At 42.2% G+C, this 17,405-nt stretch overlaps 1 long non-coding RNA gene across 1 annotated transcript; it reads left to right on the top strand.

Annotated features, from left to right (window-relative positions):
* The first annotated feature begins 1,409 nt into the window (after window positions 1–1,409).
* On the top strand, window positions 1,410–13,333 carry LOC126067976 (uncharacterized). Its single transcript, XR_007515507.1, has 5 exons — window positions 1,410–1,480; window positions 11,049–11,181; window positions 11,955–12,100; window positions 12,393–12,490; window positions 13,169–13,333. It is a non-coding gene; the product is annotated as an uncharacterized LOC126067976 (long non-coding RNA).
* Window positions 13,334–17,405: the final 4,072 nt, after the last annotated feature.

Genomic DNA, 17,405 nt, shown 5'->3' with positions numbered 1-17,405 from the left:
CCATGCTCCCCAGACCTTCAGTTGACACAGGACAGGAACCATCCCCGAAGACAACTCATCAGAAATGAAAGGGACTGGTCAGCGGGTGGGAGAGAGACACTGATGAAGAGTGAGCTAATTATATCAGGTGGACACTTGAGATTGTGTTGGCAACTCTTGTCTGGAGGGGGGATGGGAGGATAGAGAGAGAGGGAAGCCGGCAAAATTGTCAAGAAAGGAGAGACTGAAAGGGCTGACTCAAGAGGGGGAGAGCAAGTGGGAGTAGGGAGTGAGATGTATGTAAACTTATATGTGACAGACTGATTGGATTTGTAAACGTTCACTTGAAGCTTAATAAAACTTATTAAAAAAAAAAAAAAAAAAAGCTTGTCTTCTAACCAAAAGGTCTGCAGTTCGAATCCACCAGCTGCTCCATGGAAATCTTATGGGGGCAGTTCTACTCTGTCCTATAGGGTCGCTATGAGTTGGAATCACCTTGACAGCATGGGTTTGGTTTTTCTTTTTTTTGTATCTTTCCATTTGGAAATGAGAGCTGCCCAGATTTTCGTGAACTTCCCTCCTGGCCTGGGTGTGCAGCCTGATAATTACATGTGGTACATGGTTCTAAATCACCAGTTATTCAGCATTGTGGGTTCTTCGAGGTATCTTGACTAAGGGAGGTGTGGAAGGGTAAAATTGTAACTTAGATATTTAATAAGTGGTAAACCGCAGCACTCTCCATTTGAAAGTTAATTAAGGCTACTAGCTGACCGGACTTGCGCAGAAAACCTGCTCGTGGTTTAGCCATGGAAACGGTCACAACGACACTCAGCTAAAAATAATGGTCTTAAGGGACGTTTTCCCTGATCACTTCTCAACGCTTAATATATATATATTTTTTTAATAAAGGGGTTGTCATATTTTTGAGAAAATACCCAGTCACACCAACTCCTTTTGAGACTTGGAAGTTTTTACTTAGGCCTGGAAAGTAGATAGTAAAATAGTGATTTCAGGGGACAGCCCCAAGACAGAATTGTATTTTTAATACTGTAGGTGAGAATGTCTCTTACCAGGTAATCACCGTTACGTTTTCTTGCATAGTTGTTAATGGCCTTCAAGATGTAAACACAACTAGTTTTGGGGGCAAAATAAGTTAACGCTCTAGCATCTCATGGCTTATTTTATCCAAATTGGGTTTGAGTTTGTTGAAGAGCCTTCCTGCAGTGACAGACAATATAATATGAATTGTATTCCTGTGTGCTCATTGTTTCTTCATGATGAGAGTACTGTAATAAGACAATATATTTTACTGTACAATATATTACTTTGCCTAATAGGATTGAAAAGCACATTAAATGTAAATGTCCTTTTGCATCTGGATGGTGAAGTTAGATTGTCTTATCAAATACTTTAATGCTATTCTAGGATCCAGCAATACTGAGCGCAGCAGAAATAGGTGACAGGCAAGCGTCAGGAAAATGTGATGAAGGCCTCACCGAAGGTAAGGGGGCCTCAGGCAGGCTGGAGTGATTCTGGGGCTTTGTTTGAGTGGTTGATTTCAAGCTGTCGGTAATGGAGCCATAAGGATTGTACTTGAAATCACCCTGCTAATGGACATAATGTAATCTTGATCCATGAATCTTTAGACTTAACTTTTTGATTTTATTATGGTGAAAATACACATCAGAAAACATTCGCCAATTCAACAATTTCTACATGCGTGATTCAGTGATATGGATTAGTTTTCCATGTTGTGCAACCATTGTTGCTATCCTTTTCCAAGTCATTCCACCACCAGTAACAAAAACTCAATGCCCCCTAAGCAAAAATTGTCCTTTCTCCCTCCCTCCCACCCTCCAAACAAACAAAAACCAAACCCATTGCTGTCAAGTCGATTCCAACTCAGAACAACCCTATAGGACAGAGTAGAACCACCCCACAGAGCTTCCAAGAAGCGCCTGGTGGATTTGAACTGCTGATGTTTTGGTTAGCAGCCAGAGTACTTAACCACTACGCCACCAGGGTTTCCCCCTCCCACCCCTGGTAATGATTGATCTTTGGTTTCTATATATTTGCTCAGTCTATGTAAGTGAGCTGATACACTCTTGGTCCTTTTGTGACTGACTTATTTAGCTCAGCACGATGTTTTCAAGGTTCTTTCATGTTGTGGGATTCAGTCCTCTTTATGGCTGAGTAATATTCCATCACTCCACTTAATTTTAAACTAGCTTGCTGACGTTGGAGCATACTGAGAGCAGGTATGGCAAAGTTTTGTCTCTGCTCTCCCGCTGTTCACACTCCGGTGGGCCTCCAGATACATTTCTGGCAGAAATTTGAGTTCAGATGACACTTTGTCCTTGGCAGGGCTTGGTAGAGAAAAAAATGGTGCCATGGAACAGATATTCTTACTACCTTCCAAAACACACACCTCAGGTCCTGCAATACCATTGCTGAACCAGACACAGATGGCATCACAGCCTGAGAGCCGTCAAACTTTAGGTCTAGGTTCAGAACACCTTACTGTGTATCCTGTCCACATCTACATCAGAATATTCCAGAAGGAATTGTCCTGGAGCCGTTGCGCCGCCCAATGCTCATGTGTGGCTCTGTTTAGCCTGACAAGATGACAAACGTCAATCTCTGCCAGTATTAGCTGAGTTTTTCAGGCTGCATGTTTCTCATTGGCTACTTGCAATGAATAATATTTTCGTGGGTTTGTACCTTCTCCTTTCCACCCGCTTTCATTTTTGTTATTTGTTCTAATTTAATTTGAAATGCCCAGCATCTGACTGTAATCAGGTAAAGGGCTCGGGAGAATTGCAGCAAGAGCAGGTCTCCTGAAAAGTGTCTTTTGGACACAACAGAATGGGCCTTTATTTATTATCTCTGGGATAACAAAACTGAGAGAGCAAGACTGTACGGCGGCTGTCCTTTCAAGCGGTGGCTAACTTGGTGAAACACCCCATCCCTTGGGTGTGAACAGACCGCCCCTTGGCTCAAAGACATCCGCTGTCCCTGGCTGCTGGTTCTCTAGGCCGACAAAAACAAGCAGAACAAAACATGCAGAGAAGGTGTCAACAGAAACCCCTTGTCTCGGAGCCTAGCTTTTGGAAGTGGATTGGGTTTGCAGTCCATTCAAAGGCTTCAGGCGAGGTTTCCTTGGCCGTAGCCATATACCTACCGCAGTGATTTCTGTCCCGCCAAGGTCTCCTTGGCCGCAGCCATATACCCACCGCAGTGATTTCTGTCCTGCCGATGGGACGCGGGCTTCTCGAGCACATGCGGTGATTCCCCAGCGAAGGCCCCGTTCTCCTGTGTTCCTGATGAAGGTCACTGGAAAGGAATGAGCACTGGACTTTGCAAAGGATCACCTGGGTTTGAACTCCTGCTTCACAGCTTTAGAAAAGGACTCCCTCTAAACCTCAGTTTCCTTATTAGCAAACTGTGGCTAATATTGCCTTTTCTGATTACAGAGATGTGATATCACTGAGGAAAAAAATAAAAGAATTTATGCTGATGTGAAGTTCAGACGAAACCACAGATGTGAAGTGCTTGAGAAATGGGAAAACGCAGGGAAAATAAAAGGATTCGGTATTCTTATTATAATTATTTTCTGTCCTCTATCTGGAGTACCTGTGGGATGCTAATGTTTAACGCACTTGGCTACTAACCAAAATGTTGACAGTTCCAGTCCACCCAGAGATGCCTCGGAAGAAAAGCCTAGCAACCTACTTCCAAGAAATTAGCCACTGAAAACCCTGTGGAAGACATTTCTACTCTGACACACGTGGAGTCGCCATGAGTTGGAGTTGCCTCGAGGATGGTTGTTTTTTTGTGGGCATTCCACTCTCCTAAACCAAAGTGCACACAGGATACTTTGTGGTACCAAAGGAAACTTGCCAGAATATGTCACAACCACCCTTAAAATAAAGTGGGAGGTTCTGAAGGATATATTATCGTTAAGGTATTACATTATATTTCTCCACGGTGAAAAAAAAAAAGTTAGTAATTCTTGTTCAAAAATTCAAACCTAGATCTAGGGCACTCGGAGCTCCTTCCACGCTCTTCGGGAGAGGAGACAGCTCTCGTCTGCCCCTTCACTTCGCAGATGTACTGCGGGACAGCTCACGGGCCATGTACACAGCATCCCTGGGTCATTCATGTTGCAGATATTACACAGAAGCAGTGTCCCTGGGTATTTAAAGTTCATGTGTTGGACGTCTTCAAGGTTGGTTGAGAAGAAGTCAAAAGTTTCTGATATATTGGTACAACAACAGACACATAGACCAATGGAACAGAATTGAGAACCCAGACATAGATCCATCCACGTATGAGCAGCTGATATTTGACAAAGGACCAGTGTCAATTAACTGGGGAAAAGACAGCCTTTTTAACAAATGGTGCTGGCATAACTGGATATCCATTTGCAAAAAAATGAAACAGGACCCATACCTCACACCATGCACAAAAACTAACTCCAAGTGGATCAAAGACCTAAACATAAAGACTAAAACGATAAAGATCATGGAAGAAAAAATTGGGACAACCCTAGGAGCCCTAATACAAGGTATAAACAGAATACAAAACATTACCAAAAATGATGAAGAGAAACCCGATAACTGGGAGCTCCTAAAAATCAAACACCTATGCTCATCTAAAGACTTCACCAAAAGAGTAAAAAGACCACCTACAGATTGGGAAAGAATTTTCAGCTATGACATCTCCGACCAGCGCCTGATCTCTAAAATCAACATGATTCTGTCAAAACTCAACCACAAAAAGACAAACAACCCAATCAAGAAGTGGGCAAAGGATATGAACACACATTTCTCTAAAGAAGATATTCAGGCAGCCAACAGATACATGAGAAAATGCTCTCGATCATTAGCCATTAGAGAAATGCAAATTAAAACTACGATGAGATTCCATCTCACACCAGCAAGGCTGGCATTAATCCAAAAAACACAAAATAATAAATGTTGGAGAGGCTGCGGAGAGATTGGAACTCTCATACACTGCTGGTGGGAATGTAAAATGGTACAACCACTTTGGAAATCTATCTGGCGTTATCTTAAACAGTTAGAAATAGAACTACCATACAACCCAGAAATCCCACTCCTCGGAATATACCCTAGAGATACAAGAGCCTTCATACAAACAGATATATGCACACCCATGTTTATTGCAGCTCTGTTTACAATAGCAAAAAGTTGGAAGCAACCAAGGTGTCCATCAACGGATGAATGGGTAAATAAATTGTGGTATATTCACACAATGGAATACTACGCATCGATAAAGAACAGTGACGAATCTCTGAAACATTTCATAACATGGAGGAACCTGGAAGGCATTATGCTGAGCGAAATGAGTCAGAGGCAAAAGGACAAATATTGTATAAGACCACTATTATAAGATCTTGAGAAATAGTAAACCTGAGAAGAACACATACTTTTGTGGTTACGAGGGGGGGAGGGAGGGAGGGTGGGAGAGGGTTTTTTTATTGATTAAAAAGAAAAAAAAAAAAAAAAAAAGTTTCTGATAGTGTGTGGTTCAGCTCCTGCCAGAGGGAAGCGTAGTCTGTCGGCTCTGGCCTATTAGACCCTACTCGGTGTCCAGCTACAATGATATTTTTGTGAAAGTGGAGACATTACCTTTTGGTAGTTAGTAGCCAAATGGATTTTTGGTCAGTGCAGGAGCTTCAGACTGCCACCTGGTCTGCCAAAGACTTAATGTGTGGAAGGAGAGATAATGAGAGTCCTTAGGAAATGGAGGTAGAAGCAGAGACAGAATGAAAAAGAATAATACAGCCTATGGCCCCAACACATTTATTCTCCTTTTTATCCCTAGCACTTAACCCAGGACCTAGCTAACTGTTGGATGAAAATAATTTTGAAGCACTGTGACAGTAACTAATTTTAGTTTATTTATTTAATAACACTCGACTCTCTTAAACCAAAGGGAATGCACCATGCTTTTTGGTGCCAAAAGAAACTTGCCGGAATATGTCATGACCACCTTTAAAATAAAGTGGGAGTTTCTGGAAGTGCTGACTACATTCCAGAGGATGTCTGGAATACAATGAATATGTTTCTGGCCGCTTATAAAAAAAAAAAAAAAAGTAAACGGACCCTTTTATCTCTTTTGGGTCTAAGAGGAGTGGCAGCCTTCTGAGGTCCAGAGAGCCATGTGACCTGCATGGTACCCGGTGGAACGTCCCAGCAACTTTTACAACATATGTCCACAAACCTTCCTGTGGAGGGCAGGTGGACAGGCAGCAAGTAGCACTTTCTCAAGTTCTAGGAGCTTCCGTGTCTTCACCTGTAAAATGTGCCACAGCTAGCAGAGTCTCAGAGTTGTGAGGAATGAACACCATACTGTGGCTGAAGCTACATCCCAGTGTCTGGCTCAGAGGAAGCACTCCACAAATGGGAAGAAATTTTATTAGGAGGAAGCACATAGCTCTTGCCTTGGAAAGAGCCCTTTCTCTCTCCCTGCCTCCTCCTTTAAGCCTTTGAGGCGTCGCTGTAGTAATTGGCTGCTAGGGCTTGCCACCTCTCTGTACAGAAATACATTTCCGTGAGAGGGCTCCGAGGTTGTGGTGTGAGGCGTTTATTAGTGATCTAAGGCAACATCACTTGCCTCTGGTGTTTATTGACTGTTTCTAGCTGGAGGCGCAGAAACGCACAGGCACTAAAGGGTGAGTTACTGTCGGTCGCTACTCTCTGGACCAGCAGGGACTTGGTGAGCTCTTGGAGGACGGAGTGTCTTGCATCAATCAACAATGACCCCTCTGGCTGAATATGTAGAGGTATAAAGAGGCTCCTAAATTAGCCTCTGCTCTCCTTAGCTGAATGAATGGAAGATGAAACGCAGTCTCAGGAGTGGGAGAAAATGTGTGTGTGGGTGGAGGACTGAGCTGTACTCCAGGTCCATCATTGCGACTGTTGTGCCAGTCTGTCTCACCAAGGGCCTCCCTCGTCCTTGCTGGCTGAACCCTACTGCTCAAAACAACCCTGAAATAGTTTTATTTTCTATCGACCTGTTAATGCACATATTTTAGTAAATTGATGTTGTGGGAGACGAAAAAGCAAATGGAAGATGTGGGGAGAGGAAAGAACAGAGAGAGAAGAATAACACCTGGAACTACTTGTTTGATGAACGAGTTAAAATGGAGCAGGGGTGGCTTAGGACTAAATCAGGTATGGTCTTCGGCTGGCTGACCAATTTTTAATACCATCCAGGAATTTTCATGTTTTTTATTAATAATTGCATTGGATGTTAATTTACTATGCATGCCAAAGATCTGACTAGATAGGTGGATAGATGGCTGCCACCAAGTTGACCCAATTCACAGCAGAATGAAGTGTTACCCAGCCCTGCATCATCCTCTCAATTGCCAGCATGTTCTAGTCCATCGTTGTGACTGTTGTGCCAATCCATCTTACCAAGGATCTCCCTCGTCCTCGCTGGCTTGCTCCTCCACCAAATATGATGTCTTCCTCTAGTGACCTATCCTTCCTGATGGCATGTATAAAGTAAAATAAAGTAAGCAAGTCAGAAAAGGTTCTTTTGTGATCTGCAAGGTTTTCTGAAGTAGCTTACTAAGCCTTTCTTCCTCGTCTGTCTTATTCTGGAAGCTCCTCTGAAACCTGTCCACCATGGGTGACCCTGCTGGTATTTGGTGAAAAACCTGTGGCATAGCGTCCAGCATCACAGCAACACACAAGTCACCGCAGTGCAACAAACAGACAAATGGGTGGTGGAAGATCTGACTAGATGCCACAAACATCAGGAATCATGCAAGCAGTGCCCTTCCAGGATATAGTGAGGGCACCCTAGAAATAATGTTTTTGTTTTTGAGAAACATCAGCATACACCCAGGGAGAAAGACCTGGTGATCTGCTTCCATAAAGATTACGGTCAAGAAAATCTTATGGGGCAATTCTACTTTGTCACCTGGGGCCACTATGAGTCAGAATCGACCCGCCGGCACCTAGCAAAAACCACCACCAGGTGGGTGTGTGACAGAACCACACTCAGGCTCATGGGGTCATGCCAGAGCACGCTGGGCCAGAAAGTGTGGACAATGCAACACAAACTCCATCCCACTGCTGCCAACGCCAATCCAGAAGGCTTGGTAGGCACCTGGCCACGCAAAATAGGTCCTCAGCACACACACTTAAGCTGTGGAGAGCTACAGAAAGTATGGCTTTCTCAGAGTTACCAGGCCTGCTCATATTACCCACCTGAGAGTGACAGGGTGTGGGTCAGATGCTTGTGGGGCTCTAGATATACCCGAGGAGCCTCTTCTTTGTAATAACATTAATTAGCATTTATGGAACACTTAGTATGTGCCATGGAGTCCTGGTAGTGTAGTGGTTAAGAGTTTGACTGCTAACCAAAAGGTCAGCAGTTCAAATCCACCAGCCGTTCCTGGGAAACCCTATGAGGCGGTTCTGCTATGTCACTATGAGTCAGGATCGAATTGATGGCAATGGTTATTTTTAGTATGTGCCAGAAGTTGTTCTACACACTTCACATATATTAACTCATTGAAATCTCTCACAAGCCCTATGAAGTAGGTACCATTATAATCCCCATTCTGTCATGAGCAATTAAGTGAGGGCAAGTGATTTACCCAAGATCATACAAGTACCAAGTGATAGAACTGGGGTTTGAACCCTGGTGGTCTGGCTCCAGATTAAGTACCTTTAACCATTTTTCTGAACTTAATTGGATCTAGATTTACACTGGTGAGCCTGGAAAGTGAGGTTGAACCCATCACTAACATACTCTATACCTTTTAGCCCCAAGGGCCCTTCAAAGAAGATCCAAGTTTGGAGAGCATTTCTGGAATTTCTCCCTCTCCTGGAACCCCAGATCCTGCCCTTAACAAACAAATAAACAACAGCAACAACAAAACCTCTACAACCAGTTTCCCGATTTAAAGGGCTTTTGTCCACTTGGACAGCTGTTAACAGTGTAGGTCCAGGAGATTGTCCTAGGCTTCACAGTGCAATGACCAACAGCTCTGAAGTACTTTTATCCCAACTGAAGGAAGCTCATTGCCCTGAGCAGCAGCCGATGACACAGACAAACGTCAACCCCAAGGAGTGCGCCATGTTGCCACAGGTGTGGGATTAACTTTATAAAATTGTGAGCTTCCAGGAATGTCACATGATGACTCCATATGCTTCTATTTGCAAATTCATTCGGGAAGGACCTTGGAGACGCCTGCTACAAGAAGATACAACATAGTTCCGTCTCTTACTCTCTCTGCCTCCCTTCACGCCACCAGTACCACCCTGCATTTTTAAAGTCCTTCAAAGTTTTCAAAGTGCTTTTATGCAGATACTTCATTCTTTATGTTAGGTCAGGTCAAAATTTTATTGCATTTGGCCAAAGGCCATTTTGAAACTTTAATAGAAAAAAAGGAGATACAACGCGATCTTTGAAATAAAGGGATTAAAACAGAGCAAAATTAGAAAGGTTTTTGAGTTAAAAAAAAAAAAAACCTGTAACATTTTAGAGTTGACCTAGAAAAGGACTGACTGACGAAATACTCTACCATGTTTTTAAAAACAGTTGGAATTTAGACAAAAACAACGGTAGGATATAAACCAATTATTTAAAAATAACTTTTCTCCATGTTTGATTTATAAAGCCAATATGTGCTCATTGTAGGAAAACTGAAGGATGTAAAGAGTAAAAAATCAAAAATAGAAACCACCTATAAAAATAAAAGACTATCCCACTCATTGCTGTCAAGTTGATTCTGACTCATAGTTACCCTATAGGACATAGTAGAACTGCCCCTTAGGGTTTCCAAGGCTGTAAATCTTACAGAAGCAGATGGCCACATCTTTCTTTGGTGGAGTGGCTGGTGGGTTAGAACCGCCAACCTTAGATTAGTAGCTAAAAGCTTTACGCACTGTGCCACTAGGGCTCCTTAGAAGAATAAGAACTATCCATAATCTCTCTTTGCAGAAAAACAATGATTATAGAGTAAATCCTCTAGTCTTATGTTACATAAGTATGTTGTATGCTGTGTTATATTGCACACATTTGTGCACACGACACTCAGATATGCGGAAAATAAATGCTGCCCTACAATTTCTAAAAACCCTTGTCACTTCCACTTTACTGAATGTCGAGGCCAACTTATCCATTTGTGATATTTCAGTCTCTGCTGGTTTGTGAATCTCCTTTCAGTTTAAACATTCAGGCTTTTCAGAGTTACGATGGTTTTATAAAGTCATCTTGCAAAGACTTACTCTCTTTAGGGCAATGTTCAGTCTTTCATATGGCCTCCCTCATTACCCCTGCCCACCCTGTCTTTTCCCCCAGATGATGTCCATGTGTGTGAGACATAGAACAGTAGCTAACACACACTTACACTTAGACGTTATTAGCCACCAATGACTGAATTCCGCTCATGGAGAGCCCGTGTGTTACAGAGTTGAACTGCTCCATCGGGTTTTCTTGTCTGTACTCTTTGCAGAATCTGATCGCCAGCTCTTTCTTCTACAAAGCCACTGGGTAGGTTTGAACTGCCAACCTTTAGGTTAGCAGCTGATTGCAAACTGCTCACACCACCCAGCCTCACTTATGGTTAGAATAGATTACAAAAAGGCAAAAGAAAAAAAAGCTTTGCCTTCCCACGGGGAGCACCAGAGCACATGGCTTGGCAAGTCAGGGCAACATCTTGGCTGGCACATTTGTGTGCGCGCCACTCACCCCACCCTAAGCCATGCTCCTGCTGAGGGTCTTACCTGTCCCCGTGGAGGCAGAGGAAACGAATGCTTGGATTCTTGTGCTATTCTCGGGCTCTGTGGGTCTCCAGCTCTGTGGTTAAGCACTCAGCAACTAGCGAAAGGATTGGTGGTTCGCATCCAGCAGCAGCTTCCGTAAAGATTGCAGCCTTGGAAACCCTCTGTCCGAGAGAGTATGAGTTGGACTCGACTCGATGGCAACGGGTGAATCCCTGTAGCAAGCTTGCTCCCCTGCTTGGTTGTTGTTTAGCTGCAGGCGTCTGCGGTAGGTCAGACTCGGGACCTGTTCTCTTACAGCTTTGTCAGCCATCTCAGACAATCCCCAGCTGGCCTGGACCCATCGCAGTGTTTGCTGATGTTCTCTGAGTCTCCGCCCTGTAGTACAGCCAGCCCCTGTCCTGGGAATTCCTCTGCGGTGTCTGCAGAGAAGGTACCTCGTCCTTACTCAACCCCTCCTAGTCCCCTTTTTGGGGGCCGTGAAGTAATTTCTGAATTTTGCCCATGCCACATGGGGACTTAGATCAGGTGACTGGATGTAGATTTTGCACCTTCTCTGCCTAGCTGGGTGCATCACTGGGCTTCTTCTGTGGGGCCACCCTTTGGAATGTATCTAATTGAGATAATTTCAACTTCTGCCTGAATTAACCAGTAAAATCAGTTGCCGCTGAGTCAAATCTGACTCATGGTGGCCCTGTTTGTGTCAGAGCAGAGCTGTGCTCCACAGGGTTTTCAATGACTGATTTTTCAGAACTAGATCACCAGCCGTTTCTTCCAAGTCTCCTCCGAGTAGACTGGAACCTCCAACCCTTCTGTTAGCAGCAGGGGCCGTTAACCCATTGCGCCACCCAGAAACTTGACCTGCCTAAATTAGGACTGTTAAATTAATGCACGGTCAAAGAAACAATGTAATAGGTTTAAAGAAATGTTGGTAAAGTTCACAAATATACATTCTGTGTCCTTCTCAAGTTCACCCTTTTTCTTCATCAAGAACTTGAGCCTTCTGAGCCTAGAAGAATTTTCAAGGGAATCCCGTGATTTGGTGACGTTGGCTTCTTCTCAATTTGTGTTTGCTGTCTAGGATAACTGTGGTAAAATTCAACAGCAAGGTACACAGCGCCAATTTTAGCTGAGGCTTTACATAACGGATGGACTCATATTATCACTTATTTATTTATTTTTTAAAATAACCGTCTTTTGCAATAGTTTTGAAGTTTGAACAACAGTCTTTTGAAACCTACCCAAAACGAAGCATCAGAATCTCCAACGCTGAGAAGATAAGAGGTTTTCCTTCAGTTAATCAGAGGAGCAAGAGTTATGGCACTTTATAGCCATTTAATTATGTCATTACGGTAAGAGCTGGCCAGCAGGAGGGGAGGGGGCTGCAGTGGGTCACCCTGTAGATGGCGCCTCACCCTGTAGATGGCGCCTCACCCTGTAGATGGCGCCTCACCCTGTAGATGGCGCCTCACCCTGTAGATGGCACCTCACCTTTCAGGGTTCTGCCAATGCCAAGACTCTAACTCTCCGGATTTTTGAAAGATTGTAACTGGGTTGATACATTTATTAAATAGATGTTTAATAATCTAGTTAAAATGGCATCAGTGCAAAATTTTCTAGTGGATTTTTGTTTTGTCTTGTTAGAAGTGCTAAACACGAATGAGGCTGCCTCTGAATGTTAACGTTAAAGGGAAAAAGGGTGCTCTGTGTGGTCAGCAGTATGGTCAGCACTCTCTGGACAGGTATGTCCGCTCACTTTCTCTGTCTCTAACTCGGTATCCTCATGCGACACATGAGAAAAAAACTAAAATAACACCTTTGCAATACTAATCACAAACCCAAACCAAACCTAACCCTTTGCTGTTGAGTCCGTTCTGACTTATGGTGACCCCGTGTTTTGCAGAGCAGAACAGTGCTGTACAGGGTCTTCTTGGCTTTAATCTATACAGAAGCAGATCACTGGGCCTTTCTGCCAGGAGTCCCTGGGTGGGTTTGAACCGCCAACTTTCAGGCTAGTTGTTGTTCGTTGTAGTCCAGTCAATTGAAACAAGTTAAATTCCAACTCATGGCAACTCCACGTGTGCAGAGTAGAACTGCTCCATAGGGTTTTCCAGGCTGTGAGCTTTCGGGAGCAGATTGTCAGGCCCGTCTTTCGTGGCACCTTTGGGTGGGTTCAAACCACCCATCTTTCACCTAGTAGTTCAGCACAAACCCTTTGCGCTACCCAGGCACCTTAATACTAATTAGAAAAAAAAAAAAAATTAGAGCAGCTGTTTATTGATTTATTTATTTAGTTCTGATTTCAACGTGTTTCGTTACCTCATTTAGCCCCACCTGTGAGGTTAGCGTTATTATACCCATTTTACAAATGATGGAAACTAAGCCTCAAGATATTAACTAACAGGTCCTGGTTCCTACAGCTAATAAGTAAGATTCTAATCCAGGCATCTATGGCTGAAAGGCATCTATGGCTCTTATCTGCTCTGGCTGGCTACCCCGTTTTCCTACTCACCACATTTGTGATGAAGATCAAACATAACCATCTATGTAAAGATATAAGCTATTCTCAACTAAGCAAAGTGTTTTCCAGGTATGTTTTCCTTTTTATTCATTTTCATTAAATTCTATTTCTTTGCACTGTCAACAAAAAGATTTAAAGGGAGGCAAAGCAAAAACAACAGTTATGAAATGCAATGATGATTACAAAAAATTTAAAAAATGAGAAAAGTGTATAATCATGACATCTACCTATTTTTACCTTTCTTTAATTTGCCTTTGGTTTCTGTCCAAAGACTCATAAAGTTATTTATAAATAGTTTGTGTATTGGTATTTGTGGTTGGGAGAGGTTTTTTTTTTTTTTTTTTTATGGTTTTTATCTTAGTTAATAAAGAAATGTGGCAGAGTTCCTATTAATGTGTTCTTTGAAAGAAAAGTCTGGAGGATTACATGCTCACTCCTAAAATTGTCTCCTTAGGAAAAAGGCAGATAACATACACGTACAGGAGACACAAGTTCTTCTCAGGAAATACCAAACAAGATTTTCATTGGAAACCTGAATTTGCATAGCCCTTTTAGTTTCCAGGATGGTAGCAGGGCCTTTGGGATGGACTGAAAAATAGAGAGGGGGAGGTAAGTATTAAGAATGACTTTTTTTTTATGTCATTAGCACCATTCAGTTCCAACAAATATAAGAGATTAAAAGTAAAAAAAAAAAAAAAGCAGACATAAAAATAAACACTTTGGGGAACATACATTTACTTCACGAATTTAATTAACCACACATTTTCCAGCTACCTTAAGAAACATTGTCTGCAAGGTCAGAAGACTTTTAAAATTGAATGCAGAAACTCTTGAACCCTCGGTCTCAGGGCCTCTTATCTTGTCTAATCAATCGACCCACAGAATTTTTTTTTTTTTTTAATTTCTATAAAGTGCTCCAAGCTCTGATGATCCTTTGTCCCTTCACACCCTCTTTGGTCAGGCCAAATTCCATCCTGTTTTCTCCTTTATTATACAACTTGGTCTTGTTTTTACATTCCCATCTTTTCTTCACTTGATTTTTAAATCTCTTTACTAACTCTAAGTGCCTTTCAGGGAAGAAAAAAAAAAAAAGTCTTTCAACAAGGGGACAAGCTCCTTCAATCAATGGATTCTTCTTTGCTTTCTTTCCCAGAATAATTGTTGTTTTCTGCTTCCTTGCCTTTTCTTCTCTTCTCTTGAGACTGTTGGGTAAGATGTATGTGTCAAATTCCAGGAGAAAATCTTTGGGAACCCTGCAAACTCTTCTGCTACCTTTTCTATTAGTACTAGAGTGTATATCCGGTCATCTGTGTCATTTTCTTTCAGGGATACAGTATTTTATTATCACGGAGCCACCTTTTCTGTAAGCATAAACACAAAATTGTGTGGAGTAATTTCTCTTGCCTCATTATTCTTTACCAACTATATTTACTTCAAATCTCATTCCTGGCTGGTCCTCAGTATATTTAGTGCTCCACTTGTGCCTCAGTGGTTAAGAGCTACAGCTGCTAACCAAAAGGTTGGCCGTCTGAATCCACCAGCTGCTCCTAGGAAACCCTGTGAAGATGTTCTGCTCAGTCCTCTAGTGTCGCTGTGAGTCAGAATCAACTCGACAGCAAGGGGTTTGTGTGTTCTCAAGATGTATTATTCAAAGTAGCACTTATTTTAAAACAACATAATCAGATTATTTGTCTTTTCCAATAGATACCTTTGTGGCAGGAACTATGTCTTAGCCAAACTTTATATTCCCAGGAATCAACATAATATTGAGTACATAGGAGGGGCTAGGTAAGAAGCCCATGTGGCACAATGGTTAAGCACTTGGCTGCTAACTGAAAGGTTGGCAGTTTGAACCCATCCAGTAGCTCTGCAGGAGAAGAGACCTGGTGATCAGCTCCTATAGTCTAAAGCCTAGGAAACCCTATGGGGCATTTCTACACCGTCACATTGGGTTGCTATGAATCAGAATCGACTCAACGGCATCTCACAACACAACAACAGGGACTGGGTAACAGTAGATAGAAAATAAACTTTCCAGTGGAATTACTGTCTTTCATCATAGGCAGTGTATGATATTTGGGGTAAAGGAAAGGAGAGCTAAGGAAGAATGTTGTTGTTGGGTGCCAGAAAAGGTTAAGAGAACAAGTTCTGTTAGGAATTTCTGTAGAGTTCCTGCCTTTTCCTCCATGGAGAGAGAGCAGAGTTCCTTGTTCTCCAAGGTCAACCGCAAAGGCATAGCCAAGCTCTTCAACTCTCCCTCTCCAATCAGAGGGTTTTTCAGAGTGAAGGATTAGATGTAAGCTTGCATTGCTGATGTCATCTTAATAGTCATCTTTAGTCTGTCATGACTAAAGGCCAAATAGGGTATAATAGCTTCTATGAGCTCTGAAAGCCAATTATTTTCAACATACATATATCTAGAGCTCTCTTTGTGACAGAGCTGGAGATATGAAGACAACCTGGATGCTGTCTCAATAATAATACTCTCTTGGTCTTTTCTCAGGTGAATCAACCATGTCAATATCTTCACATGTCTCTATACCAGCCATCCGTAACATCACTCAGGGAGATATTGAAAATTTTCTTGTGAAGAGCCCCAAATGGCTTCTTTTCTTACAGGGATACTGTCCTTTGTTAACCATTGTGAATAAACTTAAGTTTTTAGTAAATAATTGTCATGGATTGAATTATGTTCCCCCCAAAATGTGTGTATTAAGGGCCATGATTCCTGGTATTGTCTGATTTTCCTATATGTTGTAAATCCTGCCTTTATGATGTTAATGAGGGAGGATGGGTGGCAGTTGTGTTAGTGAGGTGGGACTGAACCTACAAGATTGGATTGTTTCTTGAGGCAATCTCTTGAGATATAAAAGAGAGAAGTGAGCAGAGACACAGTGGGGCCTCATACCACCAAGAAAGAGACACCAGGAGCAGAGTGCGTCCTTTGGACCTGGGGTTCCTGTGAAGAGAAGCTCCTAGTCCAAGGGAAGATTGATGAGAAGGCCAACAGAGAGAGAAAGCCTTCCCCTGGAGCTGACACCCTGAATTTGGACTTTTAGCCTATTTTACTGGGAAGAATAAATTTTTCTTCATTAAAGCCATCTACTTGTGGTATTTCTGTTATAGCAGCACTAGATGACTAAGACAGTAGTATACTCAAGTAGGGTTCTAATGATTAATTTATGCTGAATTGGTGGTTTCTTACTATACATTTTATTTCTCATTTAAAATTATTTATTATGCAATGACTATTTATCTAGAATATTTCTGTGGACTGTAATACACAGATGAACAAAATAGGAAAGATTCTTATTTTTATAAAGACAAACCCGTGAGGAGGCAGAGAAGAAACAAATATATAAACTATATCAGTCAGCTCTTATCCTCCAATACTGCTGTATAACAAACAACTCCAAAAATCTCAATGAATTGGAAACACAGTATTCATTCATCTCATTAATGGGTCTCTGGGTTAACTAGGATGGACTGATCTTAGTAGGGTGTAGCTGATCTTAGGTCTAGACTGTGAGTTGGGATGATGTCTGCTCCCTTTGTTCAGAGTTGCTGATCCAGCAGCTACCTGGGACCTATCCTTCTCCTGGGGAACGACAGGGATACAAGAGAACAAGCCAACCATGCCAGCTCTGCTTGCAACACATTTACTAACATGTAATTAACCAAGACCAATCACATGCCAAGCTCAACATAAATGGGTCAAGGAATTATTTTTCACTCATAGTGGGAAGAACTGCAAAGTTACATGGAAAAAATTGTGAATGTATAATTTTATGATTGGGAAGAATGAAGAATTAAAAATAATAATTTATCTACTATAGTTTTCCGTCTTTGTCACAATTCTTCCTGCATATGAAATACACTCACTACCATCCAAAGAGACCACAACATCTCATCTAATTATGGCATTGGGTTCAAAGTCCCAGATCTCATGAACCATGGCAGGTCTGGATGAAACTGTTCTTGATCTGGACATCTATGAACTGAAAAAGGAAGCTATCTGCTCCTACACGTGCACCATGCAATTGTGGAATAGGGACGGATAACTGAGTTAAACAGCTGCATTCAATAAGGAGATAATAGGACACATATAGACGTCACTGGTCGATTGCAACTTTCCA

The sequence above is a fragment of the Elephas maximus genome, chromosome 26, assembly GCF_024166365.1.
Source record: "Elephas maximus indicus isolate mEleMax1 chromosome 26, mEleMax1 primary haplotype, whole genome shotgun sequence".
In the NCBI taxonomy this organism is placed as follows: Eukaryota; Metazoa; Chordata; class Mammalia; order Proboscidea; family Elephantidae; genus Elephas; species Elephas maximus.
This window is presented reverse-complemented; position numbering and strand designations above follow the sequence as displayed.